We start from the raw sequence: 6000 nt of genomic DNA on the forward strand, positions 1-6000 counted from the left end.
CTTGGGGGCTACTGCAAATGGTATTGATTTGGTGATTTTCTCTTCGATGTTCTTTTTGTTGGTGTAGAGGAATCCAACTGATTTTTGTATGTTTATCTTGTATCCTGATACTCTGCTGAACTCTTCTATTAGTTTCAGTAGTTTTCTTGAGGATTCGTTAGGGTTTTCTGTGTATAAGATCATGTCATCTGCAAATAGAGATACTTTGACTTCTTCCTTGCCAATCTGGACTGCCTTTTATTTCTTTATCTAGCCTAATTGCTCTGGCTAGGACCTCCAACACGATGTTGAATAAGAGTGATGATAGAGGGCATCCTTGTCTGGTTCTCAATCTCAAGGAGAATGCTTTCAGACTCTCTCCATTTAGGATGATGTTGGTTGTTAGCTTTGTATATATGCCCTTTATTATGTTGAGGAATTTTCCTTCTATTCCTATTTTGCTGAGAGTTTTTATTATGAATGGGTGTTGAGCTTTGTCAAATGCCTTTTTTGCATAAATTTGATAAAATCATGTGATTCTTGTCTTTTGTTTTATTTATATGACAAATTACATTAATTGTTTTTCTAATATTAAACCATCCCTGCATACCTGGTATGAATCCCACTTGGTCATGGTGAATTATTTTTTTGATATGTTGTTGAATTCTACTGGCTAGAATTTTGTTGAGGATTTTTGCATCTAAGTTCATCAGGGATAGAGGTCTAATTTTCTTCTTTTGTGGTGTCTTTACCTGGTTTTGGTATCAGGGATATGCTGGCTTCATAGAATGAGTTTGGGAGTGTTCCGTCCTTTTCTATGATCTGAAATACATTTAGTATAGTGGTGTTAACTCTTCTTTGAAAGTTTGGTAGAACTCTGCAGCGAAGCCGTCTGGGCCAGGGTTTTTTTTTTTTTTTTTAATTGGGAATTTTTGATTACCTTTTCAATCACTTCTTTTGTTATGGGTTTATTTAGTTGTTCTACCTCTGTTTGTGTTAGTTTAGGTAGGTAGTGTGTTTCTAGGAATTCATCCATTTCTTCTAGGTTTTCAAATTTGTTAGAGTACAATTTTTCATCGTAATCTGATATAATTCTTTTAATTTCATTTGGGTCTGTTGTAATACAGCCAATCTCATTTCTTATTCAGGTTATTTACTTCCTCTCCTGTTTTTCTTTTGTCAGTTTGGCCAATGGTTTATCAATTTTGTTAATTCTTTCAAAGAACCAGCTTTTGGTCTTGTTAACTCTTTCAATTGTTTTTCTGTTTTCTATTTCATTTAGTTCTGCTCTAATTTTTATTATTTGTTTTCTTCTGGTGCCTGAGGGTTTCTTTTGTTGCTCTCTTTCTATTCAAGTTGTAGGGATAATTCTTTGCTTTTGGCCTTTTCTTCTTTTTATATGTGTGCATTTATTGATATAAATTGACCTCTGAGCACTGCTTTTGCTGTGTCCCAAAAGTTCTGATAGGAAGTGTTTTCATTCTCATTGCATTCTATGAATTTCATTACTCCATCTTTAATGTCTTCTATAACCCAGTCGTTTTCAAGCAGGGTATTATTCAGTTTCTAAGTGTTTCATTTCTTTTCCCTATTATTTTCTGTTATTGATATCTACTTTTATGGTGTTATGGTCGGAGAATATGCTCTGTAGTACTTCAATGTTTTGGATTCTGCTAAGGCTTGCTTTATGACCTAATATGTGGTCTATTCTAGTGAATGTTCCATGTGCAGTAGAAAAGAAAGGATACTTGACTGCTGTTGGATGGAGTGTTCTGTGTATGTCTATAAGGTCAAGTTGATTGATTGTGGTATTTAGATCTTCTGTGTCTTTATTGAGCTTCTTTCTGGATGTCCTGTCCTTCACTGAAAGTGGTGTGTTGAAGTCTCCTACTATAATTGTGGAGCTGTCTATCTCACTTTTCAATGCTGTTAGAGTTTGTTTTATGTATCTTGGAGCCCTGTCATTGGATACATGAATATTTAATATGGTTATATCCTTCTGGTATATCGTCCCTTTAATCATTATACAGTGTCTTTCCTTATCTTTTGTGGTGGATTTAACTTTAAAGTCTATTTTGTTGGAAATTAATATTGCCACTCCTGCTCTCTTTTGGTTGTTGTTTGCTTGATATATATTTTCCATCCTTTGAGTTCTAGTTTGTTTGTGTCTTTAAGGCTAAGGTGTGTCTCTTGTAGGCAGCATATAGATGAATCATTTTTTTTTTTAAATCCGTTCTGCTACTCTGTCTCTTTATTGGTGCATTTAGTCCCTTTACATTCAGTGTAATTATGGATAGGTATGAATTTAGTGCTGTCATTTTGATGTCTTTTTTTGTGTGTTGTTGACAGTTTCTTTTTTCCACTTAATTTTTTGTGCTGAGTAGTTTGTCTTTATATATTGTCTTTTCCTCTTCTTCGTTGTTGTTGGTTTTGTTTCTGCTGAGTCTCTATTTTTTTCTTGTATTTTATTTTGATGTGTAGGATAGTTTGTCTCCTTTTTGGTTACCTTTAATATTTATCCCTATTTGTCTAAATTTAAATCTAAATTTTATTTGTTTGTATTGCCTTGTCTTCCTCTCCACATGAAAGATATATGACTACATTTCTTAGCCCGTCTTTATTGTTTTAATGTTGTCTTCTTTTACATAATAACATTGCTGTTTCCCTGTTTTGAGTGTTTTTTTTTTTTATCTTGATTTATTTTTGTGATTTCCCTGTCTGGGGTGACTTCTGATTGCTCTGCCCAGTCTTCTAGTCTTGGGTTGATGCCTGATATTATTGATTTTCTAACCAAAGAGCTCCCTTTAGCATTTCTTGTAGTTTTGGTTTGGTTTTTATGAATTCCTTAAACTTCTGTTTATCTAGAAATGTCCTAATTTCACCTTCATGTTTGAGAGACAGTTTTGCTGGATACCTGATTCTTGGCTGGTAATTTTTTTCCTTCAATTTCTTATATAATTCATCCCATTGCCTTCCTGCCTGCATGGCTTCTGCCGAGTAAACAAACAAACAAAAAACCAAGCCCATTGCCGTTGAGTCAATTTTGACTCATAGCGACCCTATAGTCAGAGCTTATTCTTATTGACTCTTCTTTGTAGGTGACTTTTTGTTTATCCCTAGCTGCTCTTAAAATTATCTCTTTATCTTTGGTTTTGGCAAGTTTGATTGTAATATGTCTTGGTGACTTTCTTTTAAAATCTACCTTATGTGGAGTTCGATGAGCATCATGAATAGATATCTTCTCCATCTTTCATGATACCAGGAAAGTTTTCTGCCAACAACTCTTCAACAATTCTCTCTGTATTTTCTGTTATCCCTTCATGTTCTGGTCCTCCAATCACTCGTAGGGTATTTCTCTTGATAGAGTCCCACATGATTCTTAAGGTTTCTTCATTTTTAAAAATTCTTTTATCTGATTTTTCTTCAAATATCTTGGTGCCAAGTGCTTTATCTCCAAGTTCATCAATTCCGCCTTCCACTTGCTCAATTCTGCTCTTCTGACTTTCTGTTGAGTTGTCTAATTCTGTAATTTTATTGTTTACCTTCTGAATTTCTGCTTGCTGTCTATGGATTCTTCCAGCTTATTAAATTTTTCATTATGTTCCTGAATCTTTTTAATTTCTTCAACTGCTTTATCTGTGTGTTCCTTTGCTTGTTCTGCGTATTGCCTGATTTCCTTCCTGATGTCTTAAAGGGTTCTGTATATTAATCTTTTGTATTCTGCATCTGGTAATTCTAGAAAGGGACTTTCATCTAGAAGATCTCTTGATTCTTTGTTTTGAGAGCTTGTTGAAGCGATCATGGTCTGTGATTTGATATTGACTGTTGTCTATGAGCCATCTATAAGTTATTGTATTAGTTTATTTCATGTTTGCTTACTGTATCATAGCTTCTTGCTTTGGGTTGCTTGAGTGAGCTAGCGTGATTATTTTCACCTTTGAATCTCTGACGTCCTGTCACTAGATGGCTAGAGCTGTTATCAGGTATATCAGTCTAGAAGTCCATTCACTTTTCTTGTATTAATCCAGCTCAGGTGTCCAGGTAGCTGGTCATCAACTGTGTGGAATAGGCTCTCTTGTACAGTCTTAAAGGGGCAGTGGTGGTTGGTGTAGGTACTGGTATCTGGTTGCAACAGGGAGTCACACTCTGAACAAGGCAGGGGGCTGAGAATCATCCCCTAAGTGTCTCTGAGGAAAGCAGGCCTCTGTTCCCTAGAGCTTACAAGTGGGTGGGTTCTGCAGATGGACCATGGGCACCCAATGTTTTTGATTGTAAGGACTGGGGGGTACCAGTTATCCTTGGACCCCTGTCGCTGGTGGCTGGGTGACCTGAGTGGAGCTACCAGTCCTTAGGCCCATGATGTGGGTAGGTGAGGACCCTGTTTGATAGGCAAAGTGGTGTCAAACATCAAACTCCCCCCTCTCTACCACACATCTGAAACAGTTGTAGTCTGCCAACAAGGGCTTATTCTCCTGAAATAGGCCCACACAGGTCCATGCAGGGGAAAAAGGTACTCAAAGTCCACGGACCATTTATGTCTGGACAGGAGCCACTTCTGTACTGTGTGCCCCAGGTTAGTGGAGGTGGCAAATTATCTTTCCCCCCAATTGCAAATTTATTCTTTTCCAAGGCCAGGAGGATGGCTCTAGGTGCTCAACAGGGCCTATCTCAGGCTCAGGGAAATCAACAGCCACTGAAGCCAGCTTGGGGGGTGGGGCAAGGTAAAATATACCCAAGTACTTAGCTTTTGCCGAGAGCACGTTCTTCTCTGGTTCCGGAGGCGTTAGTAGTCTGTATGGCTGGCTGCTTCTTCCTGAGGAAACTGTGACCGAACGCTAGTACCAGCCCACTGCAGCCACTCCTGGGAATGGTGCCTGAGAGCCCCCGGTGATTCAGGTCCGTAACTCCTCCGAGCTTCTGGACCGTCTCTTCCTCCCCCTACCACTTGGTCCATTTTCTAACTTTGCATTTGATGTTCAGGGCTCCTAACTTGTCATAAATATAATTGTTTCACTTGTTTTTTCAGGTCTTTGTTGCAAGAGGGCTCACCAGAAGAGTCTGTCTATTCCGCTATCTTGGCCACCCCTCTCCTTGTGTATAAATTTTTGAATGAGAAACTAATTTGCACTGTAAACATTCACCTGAAACTAAAAAAAAAAAAAAAAAAAATTAGAAGTTGCAATATTGGATGAGTGGTAACTGATGTACAGAACTAAAGAAAATAGAAATCTAAATCATAATCTTCTTGGCCTTTTGGCTAAGACTAAGTGTAAGATGTGTTCTTATCAATTTAAAGTCTGATACATCCCCTATATAGGAGGACAATATATTAACCACCACTCGTCTGTCAGTTTGTTGTACTGTGGTGGCCTGTGTGTTGCTGTGTTGCTGGAAGCCATGCTACCAGTATTTCAAATACCATCAGGGTCACCCACGGTGAAGAGATTTTCGTGGAACTTCCAGACTAAGACGGTATAGGAAGAAGAGCCTGGCGATCTACCTCTAAAAAAAATTGGCCAGTGAAAACCTTATGAAAAGCATCAGAACATTATCTGATATAGTGCCAGAAGATAAGCCACCTGCTCAGGCTGGAAGGCACTCAAAATATGACTGAGGAAGAGCTGCCTTCTCAAAGTAGAGTCAACTTTAATGATGTGGGTGGAGTAAAGCTTTCGGACCTGCATTTGCTGCTGTGGAACGACTCAAAACAAGAAGAAACAGCTACTAACAGTAGGATAATATCCATATGCCTACAAGGATGATCACTTAATAAGGCTATTATTCAAATTTACGCACCAACCACTAAGGCCAAAGATGAAGAAATTGAAGATTTTTACCAACTTCTACAGTCTGAAATTGATCAAACATGCAATCAAGATGTGTTGATAATTACTGGTAATTAGAATGAGAAAGTTGGAAACGAAGAAGGTTCAATAGTTGGAAAATATGGCTTAGGTGATTGAAATGATGCTGGAGACTGCACAATATAATTTGCAAGACCAATGACTTATTCATTGCAAA

General features: G+C 37.8%; 1 pseudogene; it reads left to right on the forward strand.

The window, feature by feature from the left end:
• The first annotated feature begins 5216 nt into the window (after positions 1-5216).
• Positions 5217-5321, forward strand: LOC126061261 (uncharacterized; annotated as a pseudogene).
• Positions 5322-6000: the final 679 nt, after the last annotated feature.

Source organism: Elephas maximus, chromosome 17 (assembly GCF_024166365.1).
Source record: "Elephas maximus indicus isolate mEleMax1 chromosome 17, mEleMax1 primary haplotype, whole genome shotgun sequence".
In the NCBI taxonomy this organism is placed as follows: domain Eukaryota; kingdom Metazoa; phylum Chordata; class Mammalia; order Proboscidea; family Elephantidae; genus Elephas; species Elephas maximus.